The sequence below is a fragment of the Lissotriton helveticus genome, chromosome 4_1 (genome assembly GCF_964261635.1).
Source record: "Lissotriton helveticus chromosome 4_1, aLisHel1.1, whole genome shotgun sequence".
NCBI classification, from domain to species: domain Eukaryota; kingdom Metazoa; phylum Chordata; class Amphibia; order Caudata; family Salamandridae; genus Lissotriton; species Lissotriton helveticus.
In genome coordinates, this window is record NC_136063.1 from 4,139,162 (window position 1) to 4,156,956 (window position 17,795).

Consider the following 17,795-nt stretch of genomic DNA (forward strand, 5'->3'; position numbering starts at 1 on the left):
ACCCGCACAGCCACTTCGCCGCAACGTCAGACCCCCAGATTTCCCTGTGGTCCGGATTCCCCGGTCACCAACAAAAAGCAGTTAACCGCTACCAAAGAGACACTTCCTCCAAGTGTTTCTCATCCAATGCAATCAAAATTCACTCACCCGGTGCACTCAGGTCGATTGCGATTTCTCTACCGCCGACTCCTAGACAGACCGGCAAAGTGTGTCTTTCTCTCGGGTTAAGCCCGTAGGACTCCGGCGCGGGTCTTCAGCAGCTGGGAGGGATACTGGGCTCGAGAGTGGAATTTCTTGTTTTTCGTACCACAAGCGGGTGTTTCAAATCAGGATCCACTTTCTGTCCACCCACACAGCCAGAACTCCTCCCTGTCCCTTCTACTCCTGTTTACAGGAGGGGACGACCCTATCGCGGAGTCCCGGCGGAGTCGCCAACTGAAGGAACCAAAATATTACACTAATGGACTATACTCACCAATAGCCCATATACCTTATTTATGAATAATAAGTTAGTCGGCAATGGAGAAGGTTCAATCGTTTATTCTGCAAATACAAGCCCTGACAGGGGAGCCTCAGCCTACACGACCCTCGGAGGTGCGCAGAGGAGACTGCCTACATGCAAGTGGTACAAAGCATATATACGTTTCACACATAGCATGATGACACCTTACTAGGAAAGATACAACTTGTCAGTGAGCCAGCAGGAAGACCCATATAAGGCACAATTGATTGCTAGTAGCTAGGCCCAAGCTATTCCGGGGGCAGGTCAGTAAGGTGCCTCCCTTTCTATCTGTAGCTCGGGGAGTGCAAGAACGGGATCTGCTAGAATGTGCGCATCCCACTAGAAGGGCAGGTGTGACCTTGGGTTTCCCTGAGCTACAAACTAGCAAGAAGCGCAGACAGCTAAGTCAGCCATCGTGGTTTCGGGCAGAAAGCTTAATCACATGATTTCAGGAAAATGGTACTTGACACAGAGAAACGAAACAAGATGGCTCCGGTCACACCACTAGGTTTGACCAGCGAGAGTGTGAATCGTTCCTAACTACAATAATACAATAAGAATATTGTAACACTAACATGCGGCTATAAGGTTATATTGTATATATTAGGCCAATAACATGTATTTATCGGATTTATATCCCATCAGTAGTGAAAGTGTAACTAACAAGTGGGTTATCTTATTCTAGGTGTAGTACCGTTGGGTGAGGGAGCTAGAGAGCCCTAGTGAAGGGGAGCTGTCCCATGACAAGGCATGTCCACCAGCTCCCCCAGAACACATGACATGTTTCATTGGTGTCTGTGGGTTGTGACTATAAAGAGAGCATGGAAAGCACTGCAGCCATTAGTAAAAATTATGCTCCCAGTCAGACCTTCCGCTAAATAAAGCTCCAGCAGTATAAGTTAGTGTGCCGGGTGTCTAAACTCATTGTGTCTCTCAGTGCTGTTTCCTGAGCTCCTGCTGTATTGGCAGTGTGCTGCTTGACATCACATCGCGTGATCATTCATTGTAGGCCAGTGCTCTGAATGGGACCTGTTTGGAGTCTTTGGAGCACGGAGACCTAATCAAAATATCCACCTGTATTCCTTTTTTGGTAACAACACACCCATATTGCTGACCTGCATTCCAATGGACTACCCTGCCCAACAGACCTCTGCCCCCATGTCGCGGAGGCTTCCCTGCCACTGGGCCACACCACAGCCCCCATCCCTTCCTCATTAAAAAGCCCCAGACTTAGTTGACCTCAGAGGGTTGGCACCTGCCATTTTGCTCACAAGGGATCTCAGGCATCCTGGCCTCTGCCTCTGATCCTCTCTTCATCTCCTCATATTGTCAAAGTGTCAACAAAAGAGTGGAAATTAAAAAAAAACACGATTCTTAATGGCATTGTTAATTTTTGAAAGTGAAATCAATACTCCATAATGATGCCTTCTATTGTCTGTTGGCTGAGGTGATGAGCCTACTTTGTCCATGCCCACAATTCCTCTGTCTGTTGTGGAACGTGGATGTGCATCAGTGTGAGTTCAAAAAACCCTCACCACATTGGCATAGACACTTTTTACTTGTTTTGATGAGACGTGTCCCATTCCACCAGTGAGGAACAAAATGCATCTGTGGCCCTGATTATCCAGGTTCTCAGTGGTTTCTCATTCCAACACCCTTAGTTGTGTGGGCATGAGGTTCCATGCTCTTGTTCCCAAAACTGCAACAGATGTTTCGACTTTGGTTTTATACATTAAGGTGGGAGGTTCTTTTTGGATGTGCAGCCAATGCAGAGTTTTGAGGTCTGTAGTGACCCATGACCGAGGTGGCATTTTCAGCACCAAATGGGCCGCTGCATTCTGTACAACCTGAAGCTTTTTTATTACTTGTTTGTTCGTTCCTGCGAAAAGGCTTACGCTATTGTAGTAGTCTAGTCTAGATAGGATAAGTGCTACAGCTACAGTCTTCCTTGTGGAGTAGGGAATAAATAGGAAAACCTTTTGATGGTTTTTATAATATTGAAGCACACTGTGGCCGAATCGAGAGAGAGACATCAAAGTTTACCCCCAAGTGTATTAGGTGGATCAGGTGCATCTTCTGTCCACCATTGGATCAGGTTGAAGGGATTGTCCTTCCCTACCAAAAGGATCTTGTTTTTTTCCGTATTGCATTTAATATGCTTGAGTCTCATCCACAGGATGGCCTCTGTCATACATTGCTTAAAATTAAGCTGTTTTAGTCGTGTCTTTGTCTAGGGCCAGAATCAATTGCGTATCATCTGCATATGAGGTTGTGTCAATGTTAAAAGAAGATATTAGCGAGATAAGCTGAGCCATATCGATGTTAAATAAATGAGGGCTGAGAGAAGAGCCCTGTGGAGTTGGCCTAGGGTCGCTGTTTGTCTAAGGTTGGTAAGAAAGGATTTTATCTAGGCCAAGGTGGTTGAGGAAATGCTTTGTTTGATTTTGGATGCCCAAAAGGATATCATATTTTCCTATGTCTGGAGTTAAGTTCAGTGTGCCTAATATTCCAGTAGTGCACACTCAGTTGAGTGTGTAGGTCAGAAGCCAGATTGGCTGGGGTGTAATCAAAGCAAATCAAATCAAATCAATACAAAATAAACTTTATTCGGCTGATCAGAGCCATAAAAGTGCAACAAAAAACAGCAAATCAGTATAAACATCATATACATCGAATAGCAATTCTTGTCTTGATGTGCTTAAAACCCATTAAAATGTTATACAAAAGAGGATAACAACCACATTCATGACTATAATGTTACATTGAGTGCAATAGACATGAACCTACTACCAACTTATTCAGAGAGGTTAACTCTGCGTCATCCCATTCCTATGTCTGAACGCCCCAATTAAGAAGCTTGCTGCCCCGACACAGATTATAGGTGAGCCTAGCATTTGTAAATAAACTAGGGCTGGCCTTACTTGCACAAAATGTTGGCATCTTACCAGGGCAAGAATGTACTTTCTCCACAGGGGGTCATAGTGAGTGCAAAAGAACATGTAATGTGTCTTGCTCTGAGAAGTTGTCACATGTGCACACATTTGCTGAGTCCGGTTTAAAATAGCCTCAAGGGAAGGGCAGTAACAGGGAACCATGTTCAATCGAAATCTTGTTACAACAAAGCGATGGTAAGCTTTGTTTACATATGTTAAATATGGTTGCATCTCCTGGCCCAGGCTCAATATAACATACTTTCTCACCGAGGGCTTAGTTAGGTCTTTTTCCTCCCTTAAACATTGACATGTATCTAAAAACTTCAATTTAACCGCTCTAACGGCAGACTTAGTCAGGGGAGTAGGGAACAAAAACAAGTCGGGGATCCAAGGTTCCCAGTCTGGGTTTTACTGTATTTGAGCCATGGAATATGTAATGCCTTTTCCGTGGTTAAGCAATCCTGAATGATCAGTTGGTTTAAGTTTGGAGTTGGCTGAGCCCAAATTCTCAGCCAGTGGAGAAGTGGAGCAACCCCCATCATGTCTGAAATATAGCTAACTCCCAACTCCTCGTGTAAATAAAAAATTGGGGTGGATGCCGGGAGGGAAAGAGGTTTATGCATAAAATTATTTTCTGCTCCTTGTATTTCTTTCACATCCTAATAGCCCCAGACATCACTGCCATTGTGGTGTAATTCCTATATTCCAATGCATTTCGGCTTTGGGCCTTCATCAGGGAAATCTATGAAACAAAAATTGAATCCATCACGATTTTGTTCAATAATGCAACCATATTTACAAAACATTCAGTTGAATCTAATAAATGACACTAACATTTGTTCTGTCACATTATTACCAAAAGTGCTTGATCATTGTTGTCAAATGATATCTTCCTTTCTATCCGTGTGGACACCCTGTGTTCGCGCTTTTATTGTGCGGTGTGTGTGTTTAGTCAAGCCGTCTATAACTGTTTGATTAAGCGCGTTGTTCACTATTCGAATCTGTATACTGCATCCATAGCTTTAACAAAACGGATGTGTTTGGAAGCAAAGAACTACAAATCTACGCGTGTAAAACGCGGTAGCATTTTACCCAAAATAATTGCGTCTACAAACTTCAAACTCAGAGGAGATATAGCGTAATGCTATTTCATCCTGTACCTGCTGAGGGTCGAGTAACTAGGCCTTTGGTGTATGTTAAACACATAACGGCAAAGCGCATTTAAGCAATATCATTAATCCGCTGGTATCTATTGCAAGCTTTTGTTCTTACCGGAATACGCTGCTACAAAGTATCAAGCTCGCGTTTGAAGCCGCCGTTCCTTCTGTTACAAAACTGGCGTGTGACGTGTGTAGGCTGGGTTGTTCCTTAAAACGGCGCGCACTGCTATTAAAGGGCCAGTGTCAACAAAGATAATCACTGCTGTGACTCTATATTTAACTGAACGGTATTCTAAGAAGTTACAACATACATGCGCAGTACAGCGGGTTTGCAAATTTAACCATGATATGCCAACATTTATAAATAAATGCTAAATTCAGTTCGTTCATTAATTCCATGTGGACGCAAGGTTTGCAAATGATAAATCCAGTGATTCTCGCGTTTCAACAAGGCTTTTCTATTGTCAATTTCCTCATTTCTTTCCACAATTTCTAGTATGCATGCCTTGATTTGATTAATCTGGTGTTTATGTTCGATAAAATGCATAGCAAGGGCTGATTTTACAACTTTAGTTCTTATGTTGCTTTTGTGTTCCGTTAACCTAACTTTGAGTTTACGTTCTGTCTGTCCAACATAGGCTTTGCCACATGGGCATTTTATCATATATATGATATTCTTGGTGTCACATGTCCCATTGACTTGTAGTCTAATTTTATTGCCTCTCATGGGGTGGGTAATGGTATTACCTTCCAAGATGTTGTTGCAGTTACTGCAATTTCTGCAAGGAATTGTGCCTTTATATGTTGCTTGTGGTTTTGTTACAGTAGGTTTCTTGATAATCTCTCCAATGTTTTTTGCTCTCGTGAACGCAAATATAGGTTCTTCTCTGAATATGTCATTAAAGTCAGGTTCAGATTGTAAGATACGCCAATGCTTTTTTATGGTTTTCTTGAATTGTGGACTAACCGTGGAGTATTTACTCACACATGTTGTTCTGTTCTCTTTTTTATGTGTTTGGGTTGTCAATAAAGTTTTTCTCTCCTTAGAATTGGACCTTTCAAGAGCTCCCTTTAGTACGTCATCTGGATATCCTCTTTTTTTGAATTTGTTCAGCATTGTTTGAGCTTGCGCCTTTGATTCTTCGGGGTCTGAGACAATTCTTTTTACCCGGAGCAATTGGGAGTACGGAAGGTGTTGTTTGAGTGGCATAGGGTGAAAGCTCTGATAAGCTAATAAGTTGTTCCGATCAGTGGTCTTAGTATGTAAGGTGGTCTCAATTTTGCCGTCTTTCATTTTGATGGTTACATCCAAATAGTTGATTTGACTGTCATGTATTGTATAAGTGAATTGGATTCTTTGATCAACCAAATTCAATTGTTGGATATTTGAAATTAGGTGTTCTTTCGTGTCACTCCATAAGATGAAAATATCATCAATGTATCTTAAATACAGGCGTAAACCTGATCGCCATTGTTCCTTTTGTAAGATGTGGTTGTTTTCATATTGTTGCATGACAATGTTAGCGTACGAAGGCGCTGCCGGATTTCCCATGGCGGTTCCTGACTTCTGTAAATACCATGTGTCTTCCCACTTAAAAAAGCTGTGCATTAAGGTAAAGTTGAGTAGTTCTAACAGGAATATTTTCATGTTTTCTTCATATTCCATGTGCAGTAATGCTTCTTCTACAGCTTCTATCCCTAATAGGTGAGGGATGGAGGTATACAATGCTTGAACATCGATTGTACACATGGTTAATACTTCATTAGGTGCAAGGTTTATGCTGTCAAGCTTAGTAAGAAAATCCGTGGTGTCCTTCACATATGAACTCATGGTGATGACATATGGTTGCAAATACTTGTCAATCAGTTTACCTACTGGTTCTTGTATACTACCGCAGGTAGATACTATGGGACGACATGGAGGTTTGACTAGATCTTTATGAATTTTGGGTGTCAAATAGAATTTTGGTGTTTTCGGATATTCTGTGGTGAGATATTTTCTCATTTTATCGTCTACACACCCTTTTGAGATGCCCTCTGCAATGATGGTTTGAAGGACCGTTTGTGTTTCCTTTGTGGGATTTACATTGAGACTCATGTATGTATTTTCATCTTGTAAATGTTCTCTGGCTTGTGCTTGGTAGTAATCCATATTCATTATAACTAAAGCGCCTCCCTTGTCCGCTCTCTGGCAAATGATGTTCGGGTTATCTGCTATGTTTTTCAAGATAGCGTATTCTTTTTGAGTGAGATTTTTAGTTTTGTGTTTCTTTCGATAATTGATTTTGTTCAAATCCTGTTTCACCAATTGTTCGAATAGATCCAAGGCTTTATGGCTTACTGGTGCCATATATGTGCTTTTGGTAGTTAAGCCTTTTAGCGAATCTTCTTTCTGTACTTGTTGTTCTCCTACTATGTTAGAGAAAAAATGGCGAAGTCTTAATTTTCTCATGAGTTTAAACAAGCTAATGTTGACCTCCAATTGGTTAGTCTGCGCTGTAGGAACAAATGATGTCCCTTTTTGCAGAATGTTCATTTGAAATCTAGTGATGTTAGTATCTGAAATATTGATTACCAAATTGTTTATCGATTCTTCTTCCGGTCTTTCTTGGTAGTTACATTCCGTGTTTGTGGGGGATCTTTCTCCTTCGCTTGTTCTGGGTTTTCTTCTTGACCTCCTGGGTCGTCTCTTGTATGGGGGCCTTCTCCTAAAAAAGACTGGCTAGATGTAGATGCGCTAGCTGCAGATGTTGATGCCGTCGGTCTTTTTCTCGATGTGTCTGTTGCACCATCAGTGTCTGAGGAAGAAGTGTCTGTCTGTTGTGTATAAGGGCGGTTTTGTCTTCTCCTTGCGTATACTTCGGCCCAATTATATACTTCATCCAGTTTGTAATCAATAGTATCTCGTCGATACTTTCGTAGTTTTCTTTCATTCACTTCTTCTGAATGTTTTGCCAATTGAGTCTTGATGTCCTCCAACGTTTTGTTTAATTCCTCAGATGTCATCATTTTATTTAAGTCTTCTTTCACTATGGTAATGTCTTTCTCCAATTCTTCCAGTATTTGGGACAATTCTTCTATGATCAACAGGATAAGATCTAATGAACACTTATTAAGAATTGCATACCATTTATCGGTGAATTTTTTAGAATTTTTACACAAAGATGGTTTTAATAGTATCCTCAGTCCCCTTGGGATTCTAGACGCTTTATGGTATCTAATCATTGTGCTGGCATGTAGTCGCTGGTTAATGATTTTACGTGATAGATACAAGAGTTGTTTCACTTGTTGGTCTTTTGATTTCGTTGTAGTATATTCAATGTGTTCTTCTTGGATAAGTGAGTATATTTTAGAAGATTCCTCATTGGTGTATGCAAATGTGTCGGCTTTAGTTTCCGTGAGTTTGGTGATCTCATCGTATTGCATTTTGATTTTTCGCGTGCTACGGTCAGTGGAGCAGGATTACTTCAAATGATAGAGAGGTGGCCGTGCACTGCGTTATGTTATTCTTGGTTCAGGCGTTTGCCGTGCTCCTATGGATACTCCCCGCTCGGGAGTATAGAAATATAACCTGAATAGCACTGGCACAGTGATGTGCAAGTGTCTCCTAGGGCACTGGTACTGGTGTGCTGAAAAATCACCAAAGATATCCTCAATAAAGTTTTTCTAAATAAAGTTTTTTTCACAAACTCAATGTTTTTCCTTTAGTATTTTATTCATACTTGTGAAGTTTTTCCATGATATATATTAGTTTCCTTTGCTTTGTTTGTATTCCATACATGCATCTATAGTATCCAAATCATTTTCTGAATAAACAAAACAATATATTCCAATGCATTTCGGCTTTGGGCCTTCATCAGGGAAATCTATGAAACAAAAATTGAATCCATCACGATTTTGTTCAATAATGCAACCATATTTACAAAACATTCAGTTGAATCTAATAAATGACACTAACATTTGTTCTGTCACATTATTACCAAAAGTGCTTGATCATTCTTGTCAAATGATATCTTCCTTTCTATCCGTGTGGACACCCTGTGTTCGCGCTTTTATTGTGCGGTGTGTGTGTTTAGTCAAGCCGTCTATAACTGTTTGATTAAGCGCGTTGTTCACTATTCGAATCTGTATACTGCATCCATAGCTTTAACAAAACGGATGTGTTTGGAAGCAAAGAACTACAAATCTACGCGTGTAAAACGCGGTAGCATTTTACCCAAAATAATGGCGTCTACAAACTTCAAACTCAGAGGAGATATAGCGTAATGCTATTTCATCCTGTACCTGCTGAGGGTCGAGTAACTAGGCCTTTGGTGTATGTTAAACACATAACGGCAAAGCGCATTTAAGCAATATCATTAATCCGCTGGTATCTATTGCAAGCTTTTGTTCTTACCGGAATACGCTGCTACAAAGTATCAAGCTCGCGTTTGAAACCGCCGTTCCTTCTGTTACAAAACTGGCGTGTGACGTGTGTAGGCTGGGTTGTTCCTTAAAACGGCGCACACTGCTATTAAAGGGCCAGTGTCAACAAAGATAATCACTGCTGTGACTCTATATTTAACTGAACGGTATTCTTGGTTAAATTTGCAAACCCACTGTACTGCGCATGTATGTTGTAACTTTTTAGAATACCGTTCAGTTAAATATAGAGTCACAGCAGTGATTATCTTTGTTGACACTGGCCCTTTAATAGCAGTGCGCGCCGTTTTAAGGAACAACCCAGCCTACACACGTCACACGCCAGTTTTGTAACAGAAGGAACGGCGGCTTCAAACGCGAGCTTGATACTTTGTAGCAGCGTATTCCGGTAAGAACAAAAGCTTGCAATAGATACCAGCGGATTAATGATATTGCTTAAATGCGCTTTGCCGTTATGTGTTTAACATACACCAAAGGCCTAGTTACTCGACCCTCAGCAGGTACAGGATGAAATAGCATTACGCTATATCTCCTCTGAGTTTGAAGTTTGTAGACGCCATTATTTTGGGTAAAATGCTACCGCGTTTTACACGCGTAGATTTGTAGTTCTTTGCTTCCAAACACATCCGTTTTGTTAAAGCTATGGATGCAGTATACAGATTCGAATAGTGAACAACGCGCTTAATCAAACAGTTATAGACGGCTTGACTAAACACACACACCGCACAATAAAAGCGCGAACACAGGGTGTCCACACGGATAGAAAGGAAGATATCATTTGACAACAATGATCAAGCACTTTTGGTAATAATGTGACAGAACAAATGTTAGTGTCATTTATTAGATTCAACTGAATGTTTTGTAAATATGGTTGCATTATTGAACAAAATCGTGATGGATTCAATTTTTGTTTCATAGATTTCCCTGATGAAGGCCCAAAGCCGAAATGCATTGGAATATATTGTTTTGTTTATTCAGAAAATGATTTGGATACTATAGATGCATGTATGGAATACAAACAAAGCAAAGCAAACTAATATATATCATGGAAAAACTTCACAAGTATGAATAAAATACTAAAGGAAAAACATTGAGTTTGTGAAAAAAACTTTATTTAGAAAAACTTTATTGAGGATATCTTTGCTGATTTTTCAGCACACCAGTACCAGTGCCCTAGGAGACACTTGCACATCACTGTGCCAGTGCTATTCAGGTTATATTTCTATACTCCCGAGCGGGGAGTATCCATAGGAGCACGGCAAACGCCTGAACCAAGAATAACATAACGCAGTGCACGGCCACCTCTCTATCATTTGAAGTAATTCCTATATTCCCAATAGGCTCTACGCATTGGAATAATAAATCCTGCAGTTTAGACGTAGGACTGAGGTCGACTAAGTCTCTACCAAATCTATTAGACTTAATTGTGAGTGTCAGCTAGCTCAGAGGTCACTAGAAACTTTCTCGAAGTAGCCATACAGTATTTGGTCTGCATAGGCTAATTCTAAATATGGTAATGATTGCTATGCCTTTATAAGGATAGGATAATCTATACCTTTATAAGGGCATGAATCGGGAAAAATGACACTAGAGTCCTAGATTCATTTACAACACAATAAGTGGTCATGGGGATGCACTTAGCGTTATACACCTTTAAAATCGCAGGGAACGGTTTAAAGCCTATTCTTTTAGCGAAATCTAGGGTTGCCCCTGGCTGGGGTGTAATATCGTGGCTTTCTCAAGGAAGTCGGTGAGCTGTCTGTTAAAAAGTCTTTCTGTGATTTTGCTGAGGATGGGTAGTAATGATATAGGACCAAGATTGGACAGTGTGTTAGGGTCTATGTTCTGTTCTTTCCTTTCGGTAGGAATTATTGCTGTAGTTTGCGATTAATTAATTATGTTGTTAATTACTGGATTAAAAATGTCTACAATCTTGTGAGGAACTTCAGGGGGGCATCCGTCAAACAGTTTCTCTGCTAATATATTATCGGTTATCGAAGTGCTAGTCTCAAAAATTCTTCAGTTCCATTCTACATTTAAGACACGTAAGTGGGCCTTTGATTTTATGGGGTATCAAATCACAGTTACATTTTGCATCCGTGTCAAGTGCTTTGAGGTCTGAGGGCATAGAGATACCTGGGGGAGATCGGGCAGCGTGCTTGGCGCTGGTCACGTTCCAGGGGTGGACAGCACAGACAGGGTGCCTTCTTGCATGCCTTCAAGGCACCAGCGGCATGTCAACCGTGTACCCGCTGCACGTCTGCAGTGGCATTATCATTAAATACTGGTGCCTGCCAACCACTAGAGCACTGCAGCACAAAGATGGCAGCTCAGAGTGGGCCTTCCTACTCCCGGAAGGGGAGGGGAAAAATGCAAAGTGCGAAATGAAATGAAGGAAGTAAAACCGAGCTTCTGCAATATGAGGACTCTGTGTGATGTGAGGGCAATAACTAGCTCAGATTCAAATTGAATGTAAGCAGTACATCTTCATAGTCATTTACCCCAAACAATGTTAAAAATGTAAAAGTTTGTTTCAAAGAACTAAGTCAATATTTAAAATCAAGAACCATGCAGTAGAGTTTGGAGCCAGCATACATGCTAAGGCATGCCGCCTACTCTTAGCTTCTTCCGCTAAGGGTACCCTTAAAACCCAAGGGTACACTGCATGCTGGTGCACGGCTGATATGCGTATGTGTTGTTGCCTCAAATCTCCCAGGCAGGGAGAATACAGGACTTTATTTACAAAGAATTGGCATAGGACAGCGGTGCAAGTCATTCTGCTGCTCTGCCCTATGCCAATTGGAAAGGGAATTAATCCATTGTATTTACACAATATGGCGCATTCCGCTCCTTTCGGCCAGTGTTGGTGCACAATTCGTAATCGAGTGCCACCACAGCACCCTTGCACCATGGTACAAGCATGGCTGTGTTGTTGGCATAATTGTTTTTATGCAGGAAGAGGCACCTTCCTCCACAAACGCCATCACAAGAGGCCTTTTGCTCTATGTTTGCTACAGAAGGCAGCGCATGTTGAAAGGGTGAAAAACACTCTGGGACGGCATTTTTGGAGCTGCACCAGGTTTACGTGATTTAGAAAATCTGCGGCAGCGTCAAATTCCATGGGTTTTGAGTGGGAACACCCACAGCAACACGCATGGAACGGCTCATTGATGTAAAGTAAGGCAAGGCAGTGCTTGGAGCTGCCTTACCTAACTCTATATCTATGAGGCCATGCAAAGCCACACCTCATAGATATGATTGAGAGGCCTGTGCCACCAGAGAGTCATGCAAAGCCACACCTCATAGATATGATTGAGAGGCCTGTGCCACCAGAGAGTCATGCAAAGCCACACCTCATAGATATGATTGAGAGGCCTGTGCCACCAGGGAGTCATGCAGAGCCACGCCTCATAGATATGATTGAGAGGCCTGTGACACCAGAGAGTCATGCAGAGCCAGGCCTCATAGATATGATTGAGAGGCCTGTGCCACCAGAGAGTCATGCAGAGCCAGGCCTCATAGATATGATTGAGAGGCCTGTGCCACCAGAGAGTCATGCAGAGCCAGGCCTCATAGATATGATTGAGAGGCCTCTGCCACCAGAGAGTCATGCAGAGCCACGCCTCATAGATATGATTGAGAGGCCTGTGCCACCAGAGAGTCATGCAGAGCCAGGCCTCATAGATATGATTGAGAGGCCTGTGCCACCAGAGAGTCATGCAGAGCCAGGCCTCATAGATATGATTGAGAGGCCTGTGCCACCACAGAGCCATGCAGAGCCAGGCCTCATAGATATGATTGAGAGGCCTGTGCCACCACAGAGCCATGCAGAGCCAGCCCTCATAGATATGATTGAGAGGCCTGTGCCACCAGAGAGTCAAGCAGAGCCAGGCCTCATAGATATGATTGAGAGGCCTGTGCCACCAGAGAGTCATGCAGAGCCACGCCTCATAGATATGATTGAGAGGCCTGTGCCATCAGAGAGTCATGCAAAGCCACACCTCATAGATATGATTGAGAGGCCTGTGCCACCAGAGAGTCATGCAGAGCCAGGCCTCATAGATATGATTGAGAGGCCTGTGCCACCAGAGAGTGATGCAGAGCCAGGCCTCATAGATATGATTGAGAGGCCTGTGCCACCAGAGAGTCATGCAGAGCCACGCCTCATAGATATGATTGAGAGGCCTGTGCCACCAGAGAGTCATGCAGAGCCACGCCTCAGAGATATGATTGAGAGGCCTGCGCCACCAGAGAGTCATGCAGATCCACGCCTCATAGATATGATTGAGAGGCCTGTGCCACCGAAGAGTCATGCAGAGCCACACCTCATAGATATGATTGAGAGGCCTGTGCCACCAGAGAGTCATGCAGAGCCAGGCCTCATAGATATGATTGAGAGGCCTGTGCCACCAGAGAGTCATGCAGAGCCAGGCCTCATAGATATGATTGAGAGGCCTGTGCCACCAGAGAGTCATGCAGAGCCACGCCTCATAGATATGATTGAGAGGCCTGTGCCACCAGAGAGTCATGCAAAGCCACGCCTCATAGATATGATTGAGAGGCCTGTGCCACCAGAGAGTCATGCAGAGCCACGCCTCATAGATATGATTGAGAGGCCTGTGCCACCAGAGAGTCATGCAGAGCCACGCCTCATAGATATGATTGAGAGGCCTGTGCCACCAGAGAGTCATGCAGAGCCACGCCTCATAGATATGATTGAGAGGCCTGTGCCACCAGAGAGTCATGCAGAGCCACGCCTCATAGATATGATTGCTAGGCCTGTGCCACCAGAGAGTCATGCAGAGCCAGGCCTCATAGATATGATTGAGAGGCCTGTGCCACCAGAGAGTCATGCAAAGCCACGTCTCATAGATATGATTGAGAGGCCTGTGCCACCAGAGAGTCATGCAAAGCCACGCCTCATAGATATGATTGAGAGGCCTGTGCCACCAGAGAGTCATGCAAAGCCACGCCTCATAGATATGATTGAGAGGCCTGTGCCACCAGAGAGTCATGCAGAGCCACACCTCATAGATATGATTGAGAGGCCTGTGCCACCAGAGAGCTATGCAGAGCCAGGCCTCATAGATATGATTGAGAGGCCTGTGCCACCAGAGAGTCATGCAGAGCCAGGCCTCATAGATATGATTGAGAGGCCTGTGCCACCAGAGAGCCATGCAGAGCCAGGCCTCATAGATATGATTGAGAGGCCTGTGCCACCAGAGAGTCATGCAGAGCCACACCTCATAGATATGATTTAGAGGCCTGTGCCACCAGAGAGTCATGCAGAGCCAGGCCTCATAGATATGATTGAGAGGCCTGTGCCACCAGAGAGTCATGCAGAGCCAGGCCTCATAGATGTGATTGAGAGGCCTGTGCCACCAGAGAGTCATGCAGAGCCACGCCTCATAGATATGATTGAGAGGCCTGTGCCACCAGAGAGTCATGCAGAGCCACGCCTCATAGATATGATTGAGAGGCCTGTGCCCCCAGAGAGTCATGCAGAGCCATGCCTCATAGATATGATTGAGAGGCCTGTGCCACCAGAGAGTCATGCAGAGCCAGGCCTCATAGATATGATTGAGAGGCCTGTGCCACCAGAGAGTCATGCAGAGTCACGCCTCATAGATATGATTGAGAGGCCTGTGCCACCACAGAGCCATGCAGAGCCAGCCCTCATAGATATGATTGAGAGGCCTGTGCCACCAGAGAGTCATGCAGAGCCAGGCCTCATAGATATGATTGAGAGGCCTGTGCCACCAGAGAGTCATGCACAGCCAGGCCTCATAGATATGATTGAGAGGCCTGTGCCACCAGAGAGTCATGCAGAGCCACGCCTCATAGATATGATTGAGAGGCCTGTGCCACCAGAGAGTCATGCAGAGCCAGGCCTCATAGATATGATTGAGAGGCCTGTGCCACCAGAGAGTCATGCAGAGCCACGCCTCATAGATATGATTGAGAGGCCTGTGCCACCAGAGAGTCATGCAGAGCCACGCCTCATAGATATGATTGAGAGGCCTGTGCCACCAGAGAGTCATGCAGAGCCAGGCCTCATAGATATGATTGAGAGGCCTCTGCCACCAGAGAGTCATGCAGAGCCACACCTCATAGATATGATTGAGAGGCCTGTGCCACCAGAGAGTCATGCACAGCCAGGCCTCATAGATATGATTGAGAGGCCTGTGCCACTAGAGAGTCATGCAGAGCCACGCCTCATAGATATGATTGAGAGGCCTGTGCCACCAGAGAGTCATGCAGAGCATTGCCTCATAGATATGATTGAGAGGCCTGTGCCACCAGAGAGTCATGCAGAGCCAGGCCTCATAGATATGATTGAGAGGCCTGTGCCACCAGAGAGTCATCCAGAGCCAGGCCTCATAGATATGATTGAGAGGCCTGTGCCACCAGAGAGTCATGCAGAGCCAGGCCTCATAGATATGATTGAGAGGCCTGTGCCACCAGAGAGTCATGCAGAGCCACGCCTCATAGATATGATTGAGAGGCCTGTGCCACCAGAGAGTCATGCAGAGCCAGGCCTCATAGATATGATTGAGAGGCCTGTGCCACCAGAGAGTCATGCAGAGCCAGGCCTCATAGATATGATTGAGAGGCCTGTGCCACCAGAGACTCATGCAGAGCCAGGCCTCATAGATATGATTGAGAGGCCTGTGCCACCAGAGAGTGATGCAGAGCCACGCCTCATAGATATGATTGAGAGGCCTGTGCCACCAGAGAGTCATGCAGAGCCACGCCTCATAGATATGATTGAGAGGCCTGTGCCACCAGAGAGTCATGCACAGCCAGGCCTCATAGATATGATTGAGAGGCCTGTGCCACTAGAGAGTCATGCAGAGCCACGCCTCATAGATATGATTGAGAGGCCTGTGCCACCAGAGAGTCATGCAGAGCATTGCCTCATAGATATGATTGAGAGGCCTGTGCCACCAGAGAGTCATGCAGAGCCAGGCCTCATAAATATGATTGAGAGGCCTGTGCCACCAGAGAGTGATGCAGAGCCACGCCTCATAGATATGATTGAGAGGCCTGTGCCACCAGAGAGTCATGCAGAGCCACGCCTCATAGATATGATTGAGAGGCCTGTGCCACCAGAGAGTCATGCAGGGCCAGGCCTCATAGATATGATTGAGAGGCCTGTGCCACCAGAGAGTCATGCAGAGCCACACCTCATAGATATGATTGAGAGGCCTGTGCCACCAGGGAGTCATGCAGAGCCATGCATCATAGATATGATTGAGAGGCCTGTGTCACCAGAGAGTCATGCAGAGCCACGCATCATAGATATGATTGAGAGGCCTGTGCCACCAGAGAGTCATGCAGAGCCACGCCTCATAGATATGATTGAGAGGCCTGTGCCACCAGAGAGTCATGCAGAGCATTGCCTCATAGATATAATTGAGAGGCCTGTGCTACCAGAGAGTCATGCAGAGCCACGCCTCATAGATATGATTGAGAGGCCTGTGCCACCAGAGAGTCATCCAGAGCCAGGCCTCATAGATATGATTGAGAGGCCTGTGCCACCAGAGAGTCATGCAGAGCCAGGCCTCATAGATATGATTGAGAGGCCTGTGCCACCAGAGAGTCATGCAGAGCCGCGCCTCATAGATATGATTGAGAGGCCTGTGCCACCAGAGAGTCATGCAGAGCCAGGCCTCATAGATATGATTGAGAGGCCTGTGCCACCAGAGAGTCATGCAGAGCCAGGCCTCATAGATATGATTGAAAGGCCTGTGCCACCAGAGAGTCATGCAGAGCCAGGCCTCATAGATATGATTGAGAGGCCTGTGCCACCAGAGGGCCATGCAGAGCCAGGCCTCATAGATATGATTGAGAGGCCTGTGCCACCAGAGAGTCATGCAGAGCCAGGCCTCATAGATATGATTGAGAGGCCTGTGCTAACAGAGAGTCATGCAGAGCCAGGCCTCATAGATATGATTGAGAGTCATGCAGAGCCACACCTCATAGATATGATTGAGAGGCCTGTGCCACCAGAGAGTCATGCAGAGCCAGGCCTCATAGATATGATTGAGAGGCCTGTGCCACCAGAGAGTCATGCAGAGCCACGCCTCATAGATATGATTGAGAGGCCTGTGCCACCAGAGAGTCATGCAGAGCCACGCCTCATAGATATGATTGAGAGGCCTGTGCCACCAGAGAGTCATGCAGAGCCACGCCTCATAGATATGATTGAGAGGCCTGTGCCACCAGAGAGTCATGCAGAGCCACGCCTCATAGATATGATTGCTAGGCCTGTGCCACCAGAGAGTCATGCAGAGCCAGGCCTCATAGATATGATTGAGAGGCCTGTGCCACCAGAGAGTCATGCAAAGCCACGTCTCATAGATATGATTGAGAGGCCTGTGCCACCAGAGAGTCATGCAAAGCCACGCCTCATAGATATGATTGAGAGGCCTGTGCCACCAGAGAGTCATGCAAAGCCACGCCTCATAGATATGATTGAGAGGCCTGTGCCACCAGAGAGTCATGCAGAGCCACACCTCATAGATATGATTGAGAGGCCTGTGCCACCAGAGAGTCATGCAAAGCCACGCCTCATAGATATGATTGAGAGGCCTGTGCCACCAGAGAGTCATGCAAAGCCACGCCTCATAGATATGATTGAGAGGCCTGTGCCACCAGAGAGTCATGCAGAGCCACGCCTCATAGATATGATTGAGAGGCCTGTGCCACCAGAGAGTCATGGAACGATACACTGCGGCAGTGTAGGCCTCTTGTAAATGAGTGACACAATGTACA

At 45.0% G+C, this 17,795-nt stretch overlaps 1 protein-coding gene across 2 annotated transcripts in view; it reads left to right on the top strand.

The window, feature by feature from the left end:
- The window catches only part of LOC144828274 (phospholipase A2 inhibitor and Ly6/PLAUR domain-containing protein-like), a 230,831-nt gene that overhangs the window by 152,914 nt on the left and 60,122 nt on the right, over positions 1–17,795 (top strand). The window lies entirely within an intron of this gene.